At 45.7% G+C, this 18426-nt stretch overlaps 1 long non-coding RNA gene across 1 annotated transcript; it reads left to right on the top strand.

Moving 5' to 3' along the window:
- The first annotated feature begins 8987 nt into the window (after positions 1-8987).
- LOC134911585 (uncharacterized) lies at positions 8988-11712 on the top strand. Its single transcript, XR_010176698.1, has 6 exons — positions 8988-9051; positions 9720-9761; positions 10065-10145; positions 10728-10790; positions 11543-11566; positions 11683-11712. It is a non-coding gene; the product is annotated as an uncharacterized LOC134911585 (long non-coding RNA).
- Positions 11713-18426: the final 6714 nt, after the last annotated feature.

Raw genomic sequence — 18426 nt, 5'->3', positions numbered from 1 at the left:
GTATAAACACCGTGCTTTTTAAAATATGAAATATACTGTATGAGCGTCTGAGTTCGCTAATGCATAATGGGAATGGAGGACTAGCAGGAGGCGGAGGAAAACACCGTGCTTTACAAATGCGAGCGTCCGAGTCCTCTAAGGCATAAACCAACAGCAATGGGGCGAGGGCCGGGCGCTGTTTGCAGTACTTTCACACATGAAATTAGAAATCTCTCATGAGGCGTCGTGGGCTAGGGGTGAAGGCTCCCACCTCCCTCGCTGGGGGTCCAGGGTTCGAGACATGATGTGCTTTCTTTCTTTTTTTTTTTTTTTTTTTCTGTAATAATGCACTGTATTATTTTATTTCCATTGTAAGACAGTCAATGGAAGGATGCACACAGGTTTCACATAAATCAAAGTACATCTGCAGGAGCGATTCTTTACGCTAAATGCACCCAAACAGCGTGAATGAAATGAGTGTATTCTGGCGCTACCAACTAAGCAAAACAGTACTGTAGATCTTCAGCGTTTGTGCATTGCACAGGACCTGAATTTCCTCCCTGTGCAGGCCCCCAGGGGGGAAGGGCGATGGGGGTAGGGGGGAGACGATGGAAAATACTGTGCCTTTGAAATGCAATTACATGAGCGTCCGAGTACACTACGGCATACTGTAAACCAACACCAATGGGAAGGAAGTGCCAACCTTATTTTTAATGTGTTCCCGTGACATTCACTTTAACATTTTTTTTTTTCTCTCCAATACAGTACATCCAATGGAAGGATGCACACAGGTTTCACATAAATCAAAGTACATCTGCAGGAGCGATTCTTTACGCTAAATGCAACCTACAGTACAGTACGGTACTGTAAGTGAGCAAAATAGTACTACAGTGGGCGTTTGTGTATTGCACATGACCTGCATTCCCTCCCTGTCTACTGCATGATCTGTGCAGGCTCCCATGGGGGAAGGGCAACAGGCTAGCAGGAGGCGGAGGAAAACACCGTGCTTTACAAATGCGAGCGTCCGAGTCCTCTAAGGCATAAACCAACAGCAATGGGGCGAGGGCCGGGCGCTGTTTGCAGTACTTTCACACATGAAATTAGAAATCTCTCATGAGGCGACGTGGGCTAGGGGTGAAGGCTCCCACCTCCCTCGCTGGGGGTCCAGGGTTCGAGACATGATGTGCTTTCTTTCTTTTTTTTTTTTTTTTTTTCTGTAATAATGCACTGTATTATTTTATTTCCATTGTAAGACAGTCAATGGAAGGATGCACACAGGTTTCACATAAATCAAAGTACATCTGCAGGAGCGATTCTTTACGCTAAATGCACCCAAACAGCGTGAATGAAATGAGTGTATTCTGGCGCTACCAACTAAGCAAAACAGTACTGTAGATCTTCAGCGTTTGTGCATTGCACAGGACCTGAATTTCCTCCCTGTGCAGGCCCCCAGGGGGGAAGGGCGATGGGGGTAGGGGGGAGACGATGGAAAATACTGTGCCTTTGAAATGCAATTACATGAGCGTCCGAGTACACTACGGCATACTGTAAACCAACACCAATGGGAAGGAAGTGCCAACCTTATTTTTAATGTGTTCCCGTGACATTCACTTTAACATTTTTTTTTTCTCTCCAATACAGTACATCCAATGGAAGGATGCACACAGGTTTCACATAAATCAAAGTACATCTGCAGGAGCGATTCTTTACGCTAAATGCAACCTACAGTACAGTACGGTACTGTAAGTGAGCAAAATAGTACTACAGTGGGCGTTTGTGTATTGCACATGACCTGCATTCCCTCCCTGTCTACTGCATGATCTGTGCAGGCTCCCATGGGGGAAGGGCAACAGGCTAGCAGGAGGCGGAGGAAAACACCGTGCTTTACAAATGCGAGCGTCCGAGTCCTCTAAGGCATAAACCAACAGCAATGGGGCGAGGGCCGGGCGCTGTTTGCAGTACTTTCACACATGAAATTAGAAATCTCTCATGAGGCGTCGTGGGCTAGGGGTGAAGGCTCCCACCTCCCTCGCTGGGGGTCCAGGGTTCGAGACATGATGTGCTTTCTTTCTTTTTTTTTTTTTTTTTTTCTGTAATAATGCACTGTATTATTTTATTTCCATTGTAAGACAGTCAATGGAAGGATGCACACAGGTTTCACATAAATCAAAGTACATCTGCAGGAGCGATTCTTTACGCTAAATGCACCCAAACAGCGTGAATGAAATGAGTGTATTCTGGCGCTACCAACTAAGCAAAACAGTACTGTAGATCTTCAGCGTTTGTGCATTGCACAGGACCTGAATTTCCTCCCTGTGCAGGCCCCCAGGGGGGAAGGGCGATGGGGGTAGGGGGGAGACGATGGAAAATACTGTGCCTTTGAAATGCAATTACATGAGCGTCCGAGTACACTACGGCATACTGTAAACCAACACCAATGGGAAGGAAGTGCCAACCTTATTTTTAATGTGTTCCCGTGACATTCACTTTAACATTTTTTTTTTTCTCTCCAATACAGTACATCCAATGGAAGGATGCACACAGGTTTCACATAAATCAAAGTACATCTGCAGGAGCGATTCTTTACGCTAAATGCAACCTACAGTACAGTACGGTACTGTAAGTGAGCAAAATAGTACTACAGTGGGCGTTTGTGTATTGCACATGACCTGCATTCCCTCCCTGTCTACTGCATGATCTGTGCAGGCTCCCATGGGGGAAGGGCAACAGGCTAGCAGGAGGCGGAGGAAAACACCGTGCTTTACAAATGCGAGCGTCCGAGTCCTCTAAGGCATAAACCAACAGCAATGGGGCGAGGGCCGGGCGCTGTTTGCAGTACTTTCACACATGAAATTAGAAATCTCTCATGAGGCGTCGTGGGCTAGGGGTGAAGGCTCCCACCTCCCTCGCTGGGGGTCCAGGGTTCGAGACATGATGTGCTTTCTTTCTTTTTTTTTTTTTTTTCTGTAATAATGCACTGTATTATTTTATTTCCATTGTAAGACAGTCAATGGAAGGATGCACACAGGTTTCACATAAATCAAAGTACATCTGCAGGAGCGATTCTTTACGCTAAATGCACCCAAACAGCGTGAATGAAATGAGTGTATTCTGGCGCTACCAACTAAGCAAAACAGTACTGTAGATCTTCAGCGTTTGTGCATTGCACAGGACCTGAATTTCCTCCCTGTGCAGGCCCCCAGGGGGGAAGGGCGATGGGGGTAGGGGGGAGATGATGGAAAATACTGTGCCTTTGAAATGCAATTACATGAGCGTCCGAGTACACTACGGCATACTGTAAACCAACACCAATGGGAAGGAAGTGCCAACCTTATTTTTAATGTGTTCCCGTGACATTCACTTTAACATTTTTTTTTTCTCTCCAATACAGTACATCCAATGGAAGGATGCACACAGGTTTCACATAAATCAAAGTACATCTGCAGGAGCGATTCTTTACGCTAAATGCAACCTACAGTACAGTACGGTACTGTAAGTGAGCAAAATAGTACTACAGTGGGCGTTTGTGTATTGCACATGACCTGCATTCCCTCCCTGTCTACTGCATGATCTGTGCAGGCTCCCATGGGGGAAGGGCAACAGGCTAGCAGGAGGCGGAGGAAAACACCGTGCTTTACAAATGCGAGCGTCCGAGTCCTCTAAGGCATAAACCAACAGCAATGGGGCGAGGGCCGGGCGCTGTTTGCAGTACTTTCACACATGAAATTAGAAATCTCTCATGAGGCGTCGTGGGCTAGGGGTGAAGGCTCCCACCTCCCTCGCTGGGGGTCCAGGGTTCGAGACATGATGTGCTTTCTTTCTTTTTTTTTTTTTTTTTTTCTGTAATAATGCACTGTATTATTTTATTTCCATTGTAAGACAGTCAATGGAAGGATGCACACAGGTTTCACATAAATCAAAGTACATCTGCAGGAGCGATTCTTTACGCTAAATGCACCCAAACAGCGTGAATGAAATGAGTGTATTCTGGCGCTACCAACTAAGCAAAACAGTACTGTAGATCTTCAGCGTTTGTGCATTGCACAGGACCTGAATTTCCTCCCTGTGCAGGCCCCCAGGGGGGAAGGGCGATGGGGGTAGGGGGGAGACGATGGAAAATACTGTGCCTTTGAAATGCAATTACATGAGCGTCCGAGTACACTACGGCATACTGTAAACCAACACCAATGGGAAGGAAGTGCCAACCTTATTTTTAATGTGTTCCCGTGACATTCACTTTAACATTTTTTTTTTTCTCTCCAATACAGTACATCCAATGGAAGGATGCACACAGGTTTCACATAAATCAAAGTACATCTGCAGGAGCGATTCTTTACGCTAAATGCAACCTACAGTACAGTACGGTACTGTAAGTGAGCAAAATAGTACTACAGTGGGCGTTTGTGTATTGCACATGACCTGCATTCCCTCCCTGTCTACTGCATGATCTGTGCAGGCTCCCATGGGGGAAGGGCAACAGGCTAGCAGGAGGCGGAGGAAAACACCGTGCTTTACAAATGCGAGCGTCCGAGTCCTCTAAGGCATAAACCAACAGCAATGGGGCGAGGGCCGGGCGCTGTTTGCAGTACTTTCACACATGAAATTAGAAATCTCTCATGAGGCGTCGTGGGCTAGGGGTGAAGGCTCCCACCTCCCTCGCTGGGGGTCCAGGGTTCGAGACATGATGTGCTTTCTTTCTTTTTTTTTTTTTTTTTTCTGTAATAATGCACTGTATTATTTTATTTCCATTGTAAGACAGTCAATGGAAGGATGCACACAGGTTTCACATAAATCAAAGTACATCTGCAGGAGCGATTCTTTACGCTAAATGCACCCAAACAGCGTGAATGAAATGAGTGTATTCTGACGGACTGTGCATCTTCGGTATTTGTGTATAGCATAAGACCTGTGAAGGCTCCCAGGAGGGAAGGGCGTAGGGCAAGACAGTGGAAAATACTGTGGTCAAAGAAAGGGCATACTGTATGTAAAACTAAGGGAAACTGTCACAAAGTACAGTAACTACAGTACTGTACGTTGAATGCCTGGAACGCACGACGCCTGAGACGCACGACGCCTGAGACGCACGACGTCTGAGACGCACGACGTCTGGATCGCTCATTGAGCATAAGCATGGCTGCTGTACCTGTAGTACCTGTACGTGACCGTCCCTATGCTATGGGTGAGCTGCGTCTCCTCGTTCGCTGGCGGGACAGAACTCTCGCCAGCAACGAGGAGAAAGTAAGGGCATATAGGAGGGCCAGCAGGGATATCCTCCGGACCTACAACCGGAGGAGAACGGTGAGGTCTCTCCAGAGGAGGTGGAGTGACCTCGTGAGGCGGACCCCACGACGCCTGCAGGCCATAAGGGATTGTAAGTACAGTACATTACTGTAGATTACTGTACTTTAAGTTACTGTAGTTACAGGTACAGTACATTATAGCAGGGGCTGCTGTAGCAGCAGGTATCCGGTCTATACAGCACTGTACAGTATTTGTGGTAAACAAATGGTTAAACAAGGACCAAACGTTAACCCGGGTCAAAAGGTCAATTTGTTTTTTTGCGTCGACCTAGATGGTGCGGCTTTTGAAATTGGTTGACACCAGTTACTGTAGGTTGACATGGTCGTTAAGTTGACATGGAAAAAGATCGACATGCGTTTTACAAAAACAATTGTTATTTTTTTAAACTTGTGTATATACAGTAGTTCTTTACAATCCAGGTGGTCTACGATTGTGCAGTGTACAGTATCATGCAGTGTACAGTATATGCAATGTATCACAGTGTATCGTGCTGCGTAATTGCAGCGTGTCATGCAGTGTACATTCAGAATATGGTATTGTGCAGTGAGTGTAATACATAGTGAATCACATCGTGCAGCAGAGCCGGCCTTAGGCATAGGCAAACTACAGTAGGCAAATGCCTAGGGCATTTGCTATGCTTAGGGGCACCAGCAGCTTCTGCTGATTAAAATGATATGCGGCATGCCTATATTTTGCGTGACTGCGGCTGTATCTGTACCTGGCTAGGGCCAGCACTGTCGTGCAGTGTACTGTATACACATGTGGTAATTGCAGTTTTTTGTGTAGTGTACATTGTATCATATTTTGCAGGGAAATGTGCAGTTTGTCATATCACGCAGTCGTGCAGTGCATTGTGTGGTTTAATTGCAGTGTGCCGAAATTTGTGTTTCAGATAGTACAGTGTTCTAAGGGATGTTACTTTGGCAGAAATTATTCTAAGGGATGTTACAGTGGCCTAATGTGTTCTGACGTGCATTACTCTTGCATAAGGTTCATGACTGGCAGATCTCTACTTTGTGACGTAATGTGGATATACTACTGCACTACTGTGACGTACAGTAACGTGAATAAGGTGCTCTACTGTGTGACACAACGTGAATCAAGGACAGTACTGTGACGTGAATACGGTGCTCTACTGTGTGACACAACGTGAATCAAGGACAGTACTGTGACGTGAATAAGGTGCTCTACTGTGTGACACAACGTGAATCAAGGACAGTACTGTGACGTGAATACGGTGCTCTACTGTGTGACACAACGTGAATCAAGGACAGTACTGTGACGTGAATACGGTGCTCTACTGTGTGACACAACGTGAATCAAGGACAGTACTGTGACGTGAATAAACTGCACTACTGTGACATGACGTGAATAAGATGAATTCAGGTGAGTACTGCGTCATCTGTCATGAAATCAATTTGTAATGTAATGAACAGTACTGAGATGGTTAAGGGTGGGAGGGCTGCATGCTGATGTGTGTCATAATGTTTATAAGGGCAATGCTTATGTGTGTTACAATGTCTATAAAGGTAGTGTTCTGTCTAATACCCTGGACCTACTGTACTGTAGCGATACTGTAAGTGTACTGTATGTCACATTTAGAAATGTGCCCCTTAAGTTTTGAAGACAGTACAGTACACTATGCCCTCCTGAGTGATTAGGTGCAGGGTACTAGAATGAACAATTCCATTTATTGTGATGTCATAAAGATGCTGTCAATGTTGAATTTCATTGGCTGTACAGTATGCTGCCATTATACTGTATATATATTTTTACAGGGCTGGTAGCACGACGTCACAGGAGGCGGGACAGGCGCCGCCAAGCTGGTAAGTATTGTCAAATACAGTAGTGTACAGTACATAGTGATTTCTATAGTCCCAACCCCCTGTCCTGACCATCACAGATAACTCGCTGCAATCCGTTAATGTTAAGAATGTCTGTTTACAAAACTAAATGTAAATATTAAACACAAAGTATAAATAACATTGTAGATAGCTGAATACCCGTGCTTCGCTACGGGATGAGGATGGTAAATTCCAGTGATAGTTGTTTGTTAATTTACGTTTGTTGGCGATCTACTGTAGTATATAGTACTGTATACTTTAAGCATACTGTATCTTGCTTCTCTGATGCAGATTGTTTATTGGCCGGACCCCTTTTTGGTCCTGGATACTGTGCAGTACATGTTTCAAATTGACAGCTTCACTTACAGTACTGTTATTTTTTTTCCCACAGTACCACCACCACCACCACCTGCTGCGCTGCCAGGTATTGTGTAACGAGAATTCTGGTGCTACTGTCATCGTTGTTACACTACTGTACATGTGTCCTGGATACTGTGCAGTACATGTTTCCAATTGACAGCTTCACTTACAGTACTGTTATTTTTTTTCCCACAGTACCACCACCACCACCACCACCACCTGCTGCGCTGCCAGGTATTGTGTAACGAGAATTCTGGTGCTACTGTCATCGTTGTTACACTACTGTACATGTGTCCTGGATACTGTACAGTACATGTTTCCAATTGACAGCTTCACTTACAGTACTGTTATTTTTTTTCCCACAGTACCACCACCACCACCACCTGCTGCGCTGCCAGGTATTGTGTAACGAGAATTCTGGTGCTACTGTCATCGTTGTTACACTACTGTACATGTGTCCTGGATACTGTACAGTACATGTTTCCAATTGACAGCTTCACTTACAGTACTGTTATTTTTTTTCCCACAGTGCCACCACCACCACCACCTGCTGCGCTGCCAGGTATTGTGTAACGAGAATTCTGGTGCTACTGTCATCGTTGTTACACTACTGTACATGTGTCCTGGATACTGTACAGTACATGTTTCCAATTGACAGCTTCACTTACAGTACTGTTATTTTTTTTCCCACAGTACCACCACCACCACCACCTGCTGCGCTGCCAGGTATTGTGTAACGAGAATTCTGGTGCTACTGTCATCGTTGTTACACTACTGTACATGTGTCCTGGATACTGTACAGTACATGTTTCCAATTGACAGCTTCACTTACAGTACTGTTATTTTTTTTCCCACAGTACCACCACCACCACCACCTGCTGCGCTGCCAGGTATTGTGTAACGAGAATTCTGGTGCTACTGTCATCGTTGTTACACTACTGTACATGTGTCCTGGATACTGTACAGTACATGTTTCCAATTGACAGCTTCACTTACAGTACTGTTATTTTTTTTCCCACAGTACCACCACCACCACCACCTGCTGCGCTGCCAGGTATTGTGTAACGAGAATTCTGGTGCTACTGTCATCGTTGTTACACTACTGTACATGTGTCCTGGATACTGTGCAGTACATGTTTCCAATTGACAGCTTCACTTACAGTACTGTTATTTTTTTTCCCACAGTACCACCACCACCACCACCACCTGCTGCGCTGCCAGGTATTGTGTAACGAGAATTCTGGTGCTACTGTCATCGTTGTTACACTACTGTACATGTGTCCTGGATACTGTACAGTACATGTTTCCAATTGACAGCTTCACTTACAGTACTGTTATTTTTTTTCCCACAGTACCAACACCACCACCACCACCACCTGCTGCTGCATCCGAGAGCTCCGGAAGTGGTAATAATTACTTTTTGTTACAGACACACTAGTTTCCTACAGTATTACTGTAATTTTTGTATTTTACAATACTTGTCATCTTTTACACACAGACCGCCTCGTAATTGATACAGAGGAGGAGCTCATTCCCATTGATTCGGGGGAAGAGGAGCCAGATTATAGTAAGTACAGTAGGATTTTCTCAAGCCCATTCTTAAAAGTATTGACCAAGTCCACTTTTATTACTTTTCAGGCAGGGAATTCCAAACATGTACTGTACAGTATTTCCCTCACTGTGAAGACCCCTTTTCGCCTCTGTGCGAAATCGCCTCTACTTCAACAAGAGTTACTGTGCACGTGTCCTCTGTGTCCATCTTATCAAAAACCGTTCCTGTGTATTGTCCCCTTACTGTATACAGTATATTTGTAAAGGTTAATCATGTCCCCTCTTAATCTCCTCTTTTCCAATGTAAACATGCCTAGCCTGCCTTTCCTTGTATTCCATCTTCTCAATCCACTTCATCACTTTGGTCGCCCGCCTCTAAACCTTTTGTAGTTCCACGATATCCATTTTGTATTATGGTGCCCAAAATTGTGCATCCGACCCACCCTCCACTAGCCTAACCCTCCAATCATACTCTGAATCCACACTCTGCATTCTGAATGTCGGGATCCAGACAGCAGGTCTTTTAAATACAGTACTGTATGTCCCCTACCGCTGGACAGTCATTCTGCTCCTACTGTATTATGAATATATCTCTGCCTCCTGTAGCACTGTACTACTGTGCAATTTTGTAGTAACTGTACTCTACTGTATTTTGTTTATAATATTTTTTTATTTTCAACTCAGTAATTATTGACAGTGAGGATGAAAAACCCTCTCCCCAACTTGGTAAGTAAACTGCAGTATTGTACTGTACTGTACATTGTGTTAAACCAATGGGTTGGGTTTGCGTGACCAGCAGTCAGGATTCTAGCGGTCAGGTGACCGACAGTGGCATCCTGATTGCAGCAATCCCAACAGGGTGAGGTACGGTATCCTAACCCTCCTCCACTACCCCCTGATTCTGGCCTCGACATTCTCGTCTCTGTGTGCGAAATTTACTCTCCTCCTCCAATTCCTGACTGAATTTTTGCTTTACTGTATTCAACACAGAATACAAAAGTATATTTCATGGATTTTTTGCTTTCACAGGCCCTACACTGTCACAGGCGGTGGCGGAGGAGGAGGAGGAGGACCAGGACTCTCTGTCCCTCACCACACTGCACCCATTAAGTAAGTCCAGTCCGGTACATCGTGCCTCTGTAGAGCCAGTTTGAGCAAGGAGAGATTGATTGCTTCTTTTTTTGGTGGGGGCCCAAACCAACCAGTCATTTCAGCCACAGTCGTGTGGCAGACCCTGTTTATATAACATAAGGGTGGTTGGGAGGGCCCAATCACAATTCCATCTTGCACCTCTTTTTTTATTTATTTTTTTATTTATTTATCTTTGCATCATGTGATGTTTGGGGAAAATTGTTATAAGGTTTGATGTAAAAAAAAGGTTAAAAAAAAGAGGCAGATTAGATGGGCAAAGTGGTTCTTACAGTATTTGTCATCAAATTCTATGTTTCTGTATGCAGACCCTCCAACATGACCCGCCGCACTGCTCTGTTTCTAGACTTCCCTCTTAATTTATGATTTCCATCACCTGTGTTGAACTAGTTATATGATAAGAAAGCTGTTTCTTCACAGGTGATGGCAATAATAAATTAAGAGGGAAGTCCAGAACCAGAGCATTTTGTACCATGTTGGAGGGTATGTGTATTTCCTGGAATTAACCTTTTTTTTTTTTCACATTAATGTTTTTTTTCACAGGCCCTACACTGGAACAGGCCACGGAGGAGGAGGAGGATGATGATGATGCTGCTGCATTTAGTGGTAAGAATTATTACTGACATTGATCTGATGCCATCAGAGTAGCACTTTTCATCAGATTTTTCTGGCAAATGCGTAGAAATCGGATGAAAATTGTTTTTGTTTGAACTGGTGATATTGCCCATACAGTAGCAACCGATCACATCCCACATTAACATTTACAGTATCTAGTTACACTTACAGACGATAATACAGTACAGTAGGTAATATTTGATTGGTTGCTACTGTATGGACAACATCCTGTTCTAAAAAAAACACCCATCTTACTCAATTTCTCTCTCTCTCTCTCTCTCTCTCACCCCTTGTCACTGTCTCTCCATTCATCTCTCTAGATACTGTCAGTGATGAATTTCCCATTAGGCACGAGAGGCACGTACTGTACCTAGTGGCGGCATCTGTTTGGGGGCCTCAGTTGGATGCTTACAGTATGCTAATACTGTCATCCCAAAAATTACCACTACAGTAACTGCTAAATATTTTAAGTGTACTGTACAATATGCACATACAGTACTGTACAGTATACATAATTCAAAAGAAAAAAGAGTTGCTACTGTACCTTATTCTAGTCATAATCACCGGCATACGGGTCACTCACAAATTTTCTGATGGTCTCGGTGGGGTCCCTTGGAATCACCATGCCTGTCACAAGCATACCTTTTTTTACCCACCTGACACTGGGCCTGGACACTAGTGTACTATTACTATACTTTTTACTGTATACTGTATCTTATAATATTCTTCTCTTTTACCCACAGACGACGAGCCAGAATACATTTTTGGTAAATATACTGTACAGTAGCAATAGTTGGTACTGTAATTACAGTATTTTTTTTTTCTCCAACATTATTTTAAGTCAAACTGATATGACTAACTGTACTGTATTATCTTTTTACAGTCCGTCGCCAACCAGTGGAGGAGACACCTGGTAATAAAATAGAAATACATAATGCACTGTACTGTATTCTAACTTACTGTAACATGTATAACACTGAGCTGATCATCTTCACACCCTCTGACATAACCTTACAGTACAAACTGTACTTTCTCTCCTTTTTCACCCTCTTCACTCCACAAATGCATGCTGCGTTTCCTGACTACTGATATAATAGTGTGTAGAGCGTAGCGAGGCACCGTGCCCACCGCGTGGCGAGCGAAGCAAGCATGCAAGGGGCTGCTTTCCGCTCGCCGCCCCTGTCGGGATTGTGTGGTCGGGATTCCGGCGTCTGTATTTTGACTGCCGGGATCCCGTCCAGCGGGATTACGTACTGATCTCCAGTCTGAGCCTGCCCTAGGCATAGGCATACTTGCCAAATGCCCAGGGGCACAAGCAGCTTCTGCTGATTAATATGATATGCAGCATGCCTACAGTATATTCTGTGCATACAAAATGCATTACTAATGTGCAGCATTATGTGTATACAGTACTTTGTTGTGTAACATATACTGTAGCAAGGGCACTACTGTGTGGTCTAATGTGAACAAAGAGCAATATGATGTGATGCAATGTGAATAAGTGGGAATACTTTGAGGAGTAATGTGGTACTATCATATGATGTAACGAGAAAAAGAGACACTATTGCATGATATGTTGTGAATAAAGTTGCAGTACTGTGTGGCGTCATTTCAGATTGGGGAATTACTGTGTGGCCTTGCCCCTTCCCAGCAAGAACATGCACCGTTTTGGGATGCACACCGAATGTGCACACTGTTGCTATTTTAAACATACAGTACAGTAAGTTGGAGGAGCACCAAAATGACGACTGCTATGGTTGAGGGGTGATGGTGCTGGGAAAGGGGTACAGGCTCAGAGGCGGAAATAGCATCTGTGCAAGGGGGCAGCATCCAAAAACTTGACTAGGGAATCATATTATTTATGGCTGGCTCTGAGTACAGTCCACTATTATGGATAGTACTCCCTACAACACCACCTACAGTACTGTAACCCTCTTTTTTCTGAAGCGGTCATGAAATGTCATGACTGCTAATACATACAGTAAATGTCTACAGTATTTGTACTGTGGTGTTTAATTCCTTTGACAATTTGTTTATGACCTATTGAAGCTAAACTCTTGTACAGTACTTTATATTTTGAATACCAGCAATACAGTATAATACTGTACCTACAGTATACAGTAATAATTGTTTACTATTTGAATGTGACTAAATGTTTTTTTTTCTCCAATATAGTGCCAATTATTTATGGGGGCCCCAGACAGGGGCAAGATAGGTGGGCTGGCCCAGAAGCGGGCAGGCAGCAGCCCACTTATACAAGAGGTAAACTAAAGCAATGTTTAAATTACCTCGACAGCATACAGTAGTGTTTGATTTACTGTACTGACAATACAGTACTGTACATTGTAAATAACAATATTGTCTAATATAGAGTAAAGTACTGTATTGCCATTACTACACTGTAAAGTATTCAGTATTTGTTTTGTAATACTGTCCTTTTTTTCCCACAGAACAGTTGCAGCGTGCCATCCAGCTCCAGCGGGTGGTGGTCCACCTCCTAGTGGACCACTATTTTAATATTTTATTAAGTTTAATTTAATTTTATTTAATAAAAATTTTTGTTCTTGTACTCCATTGTATAGTATCTTTTTCTACTGTATAAGATAGGCATACTGTACACCATACAATTATCTGGCAGATAATCTGCAAGATCTGGCTGTTTGTAATGAAATTCTCTCCTAATTTAGCTGTGGTGTACAGTACCTCCTGAGTGTGCTGGGGTGCTTTCTGGCCAGTTTGGGGTGATTTGGAGCAAGTTTGGTCGGCCATCTGGCCGACATGTGCTGTCGACTGTTTGGCAAACATGTGTTTTCACTCCAGCATGTGTGTGTCAGGCATTTTGTGTGTGTCAGGCATTTTGTGTGTGTCAGGCATTTTGTGTGTGTCAGCCATTTTATGTGTGTCAGCCATTGCTGTGTGGTTCCACAAATGTTAGCGTGTCAAAGTGCTGACCACTGACACCACTATTTCACTTTGTACCGCATGCCTTTTGTGGAACCACACAGCCCAGCATGACTTATTGCTGGGCTGTGTGGTTCCACAAATTTTCTTGGAAAACAAATGAACATGAGTGTCTTTACTTTAATACTTTTTTTTTTTTTTCCCCCACAGATATCTATATACACAAGAAAAGAATGTAACGAAGAACAAACTACTTTTTTGTTTTAATTAACTTTCAAACTTTATTTAAAAAAAAACACCTTTTTTTTCTTCAATAAACTTTTAAAAATAGAAGTTTCCTGTGGTTTTTATTAAAATATGAAATGCAAGATGCCTAACCAAGTTGTTTTACATACAGTATACCACTCTTAATTGAATTCCCATCATACAGTAGTACTAATTTATACAGTACAGGAAGTTGGGAATACAAACATTGGAAACCACGTCATGTTTATTTTAAGAAACACTTTATTTACGGACAAAATCATTTGGAACATGTAACATCACACATACTGTACTGTATTGTAATAAAGCCAACATCACACATACTGTACGGTACTTTAATCAAAAGGTAACAGCACAAATACAGTAACAATATCAACTTTAACATTTTTATAATTTATTTTTTTGTGGTGGTGGTGCGGGGTAATGGTTTTTGTACTTTATTTTTAGGTTTTGCTTTTTTGAATTATTTTTCGTTTTTGTCTTTTGCTTTTTAACACTGTCGCATACGGACACCAGAATAGAGGACTGACAACAGCAGCCCCTGGATGGAAACGCAGCCCAAGGCCCCAGATGGACACAGCACAATGGACTCGGCTGCTACTGGATAGATACAGCAGCGCCCAAAAAATCAACAGGAATAAAAGGGGCAACTTGTAACAGGCCCTTACATTACCAGGAATGTGGTGAGCCAAGTTCATGCACTCCCCTTTGAGTAACCGAGCTGCTCCAAGTGGATTCAGCACAGTGCATGCAGCCCCAGAAAATGTACAGGTCATACAGGTACATTGACACAATTTTTTAGCTTCAGCTGTGTGAAGCTGATGTGCTGAAGCTAGGAGGTAGGTAATGATCTGGTTTCATCATAGTCGAGCTTCCAAGTCATTTTCCTCTTCGTTCTCAGCACAGAGTTTATGGTATCCCTTATCTTCCTCTTTTCTGGATCACCAATCCTCACGCGGCGTTCACACCTAGCCATGATGTCATGTACCAGATTTTTGGGCAGCGGAAGTTTGCCCTTGGAACCATCAAAGTTCACACGATTGGCCCACGTCAAGTATTTGTCGTACCGTACATGGTGCTGGAACAGAGAATATGCATATTTCTGAATATGTCCATTTGAAGCTCTGTACAGATGGTCGTCCAGGGAAGTTGAGATGACAGCCAGGGCAATATTGTTCAGAGAGCCTCCGAATGTATTGCGAAGTGGCCTGTGAGCAGGTGTGCTGGTCATCATTGGTGTTCCTGGCAACAGCACACTTGAATCCAGGCCTCTGCGGTCGTCCAGCCCTCTGCGGTCCTCCAGGCCTCCTCTGCGGTCCTCCAGGTCTCTTCTGCGGTCCTCCTGGTCTCTTCTGCGGTCCTCCTGGTCTCTTCTGCGGTCCTCCAGGCCTCCTCTGCGGTCGTCCAAGTCGCTGACTTCGTCCAGTCCGCTGCTGTGGTCCAGGCCTCTGCGGTCCTCCAGGCCTCCTCTGCGGTCCTCCAGGCCTCCTCTGCGGTCCTCCAGGCCTCCTCTGCGGTCCTCCAGGCCTCCTCTGCGGTCCTCCAGGCCTCCTCTGCGGTCCTCCAGGTCTCTTCTGCGGTCCTCCAGGCCTCCTCTGCGGTCCTCCAGGCCTCCTCTGCGGTCCTCCAGGTCTCTTCTGCGGTCCTCCAGGCCTCCTCTGCGGTCCTCCAGGCCTCCTCTGCGGTCCTCCAGGCCTCCTCTGCGGTCCTCCAGGCCTCCTCTGCGGTCCTCCATGTTTCCTCTGCGGTCCTCCAGGCCTCTGTGGTCGTCCAGGCCTCCTCTGCGTTCGCCCAAGTCGCTGACTTCGTCCAGTCCGCTGCTGTGGTCCAGGCCTCTGCGGTCCTCCAGGTCTCTTCTGCGGTCCTCCAGGTCTCCTCTGCGTTCGCCCAAGTCGCTGACTTCGTCCAGTCCGCTGCTGTGGTCCAGGCCTCTGCGGTCCTCCAGGTCTCTTCTGCGGTCCTCCAGGTCTCCTCTGCGGTCCTCCAGGCATCCTCTGCGGTCCTCCATGCCGCTGACTTCGTCCAGTCCGCTGCGGTCCTCCAGGTCTCCTCTGCGGTCGTCCAGGCCTCCTCTGCGGTCCTCCAGGCCTCCTCTGCGGTCCTCCAGGCCTCCTCTGCGGTCCTCCAGGCCTCCTCTGCGGTCGTCCATGCCGCTGACTTCGTCCAGTCCGCTGCGGTCCTCCAGGTCTCCTCTGCGGTCGTCCAGGCCTCCTCTGCGGTCGTCCAGGCCTCCTCTGCGGTCCTCCAGGCCTCCTCTGCGGTCCTCCAGGCCTCCTCTGCGGTCCTCCAGGCCTCCTCTGCGGTCCTCCAGGCCTCCTCTGCGGTCGTCCATGCCGCTGACTTCGTCCAGTCCGCTGCGGTCCTCCAGGCCTCCTCTGCGGTCCTCCAGGCCTCCTCTGCGGTCCTCCAGGCCTCCTCTGCGGTCCTCCAGGCCTCCTCTGCGGTCGTCCAGTCCGCTGCGGTCCTCCAGGTCTCCTCTGCGGTCGTCCAGGCCTCCTCTGCGGTCCTCCAGGCCTCCTCTGCGGTACTCCAGGCCTCCTCTGCGGTCCTCCAGGCCTCCTCTGCGGTCCTCCAGGCCTCCTCTGCGGTCGTCCAGTCCGCTGCGGTCCTCCAGGTCTCCTCTGCGGTCGTCCAGGCCTCCTCTGCGGTCGTCCAGGCCTCCTCTGCGGTCCTCCAGGCCTCCTCTGCGGTCCTCCAGGCCTCCTCTGCGGTCCTCCAGGCCTCCTCTGCGGTCCTCCAGGCCTCCTCTGCGGTCCTCCAGGCCTCGGTCGTCCAGGCCGCTGACTTGAACCGCTTGGTGGTGTGTTGCAATGATGGTGCGGCAAACTCCAACTTGCCATTCTTCCCTCGTTTGTTCAATGACTTTCTTCATGGCTTCTACCATCTGTTCCTTTATGCCTTCTTTAAGGCCAGCCACATCGGTCTGCAGCTGATTGACCTGTCCACCAACTTCTGACTCCATATTGGTCACCTTACTGAGTAGCTCCTTTAGTAAAACAGGACAGGTACACTGGCAGTCCTGCACTTTGGTGTTCACATCTGTGAAATGCAACCTTCTTCGTGGTGAATGTGTCATGTCTTCTTGTCCAGGGGTGGCTACATGGTCCAAAAAAGAAGCTTCCTGATGCAGCGTGTTTGTCACGTCCTCTAGCACCGGTATTTCCAGATTCATTGGCTGAACACTGTGATCTGCAGGAGATGGAACAATTACATCATTTGCCACACCACATATCATCTCCAACGTATTATTCTTTGCCTTGGCATTTTTTCGTGGTTTCACCACATTTTCTTTCTGAGCCGCCTTGGCAGTTTTCTTCTTCTTTTGTGGGACTAATGCAGCAAGTTTCTGTGCCACTGATGGGTGGGTTTTGGCACTCCCGTAAAATCTGGTAGTCTGCATTCTTTGTCTTTTGTCTAAAAATATAAAAACCACAATAAGAAAACATGTAAAGCACAGCATGCTAAAAATAGCAAACAACTGTACATTTTCAAATAAAGTGCACAACAGTAAAGTGCAAATACTGTACAGTATTTGCCTTTTTTCCCTGTGCCTCCCAACAAGAACCTCTGCAGGAGGGACAGAATGCTCTGTTACGGACTTCAGTTTAAATATACAGTATGATTACCATCACCTGTGCGAACAACTATACTGTACAGTAGTTACTGTATTTGATAAGATAGGTGTTTCACCACAAGTGATAGCAATCATTCAGTACTACTGCACATACCTGTAGTACACCGGGATAAGCAAGGTCTATGTACATTACGTTATACCGAGCTGGATCGCTTAGCAACCTGACAAAATGGCCACCGACCGTGAACTCCCAGCACGTGGCAGCGCTTGGATATGGAGTGAGATACAGTATGGTACAGTCCAGGGGCAATGCTGAAGGAGCGTCACAATCCCCTAGCTCAATTACTAGAGCCATTTTAACAGCAGTGTGGGCCCCTGGACACAGCAATGCACTGGGGCCCCTACCCACTCACCAGCGGAAGGGGTGGGGGGAGCTATCAGCGGCAGCTTTGATGCTCCGCGGGGGATAGGGGGGGTTCTATCTTTCGCTCAGTATGTACAGTAGGACCTGGAGAAATAATTTCTGCTAATTATTCCTTTACTGCACAGATGGGGCAGGAAGGAGAACACTAAACTGTAGAAGGGGGCATTGTGCTGAATGAAGGGGCCCTGGTACAGTACATGACTTCCAGGGTGGTAGGGGGTGTTTAATACACAGGGGAGGAGTGGATAATGGAGTGGGCTTAATATTAGTGTTATGGACTGCAATTAGTTTCCTGTATGAAACAGATACAGTACAGTAAATAACCCTCCTTGGAAGTGCATGGGCCCTGTGAGACTTACAGTAGTGTACAGCATAAGGGTCGACTGACATGATGTACAAGCATTACATACAGTACATGTCAGTACTGTATGTAAATTCTTCAATTATTGCCTAACAACAATGCT

The sequence above is a fragment of the Pseudophryne corroboree genome, chromosome 4 (assembly GCF_028390025.1).
Source record: "Pseudophryne corroboree isolate aPseCor3 chromosome 4, aPseCor3.hap2, whole genome shotgun sequence".
Classification (NCBI taxonomy): Eukaryota; Metazoa; Chordata; class Amphibia; order Anura; family Myobatrachidae; genus Pseudophryne; species Pseudophryne corroboree.
Note: the sequence above shows the minus strand (reverse complement) of the source record. Positions and strands in the feature narration are given on the sequence as shown.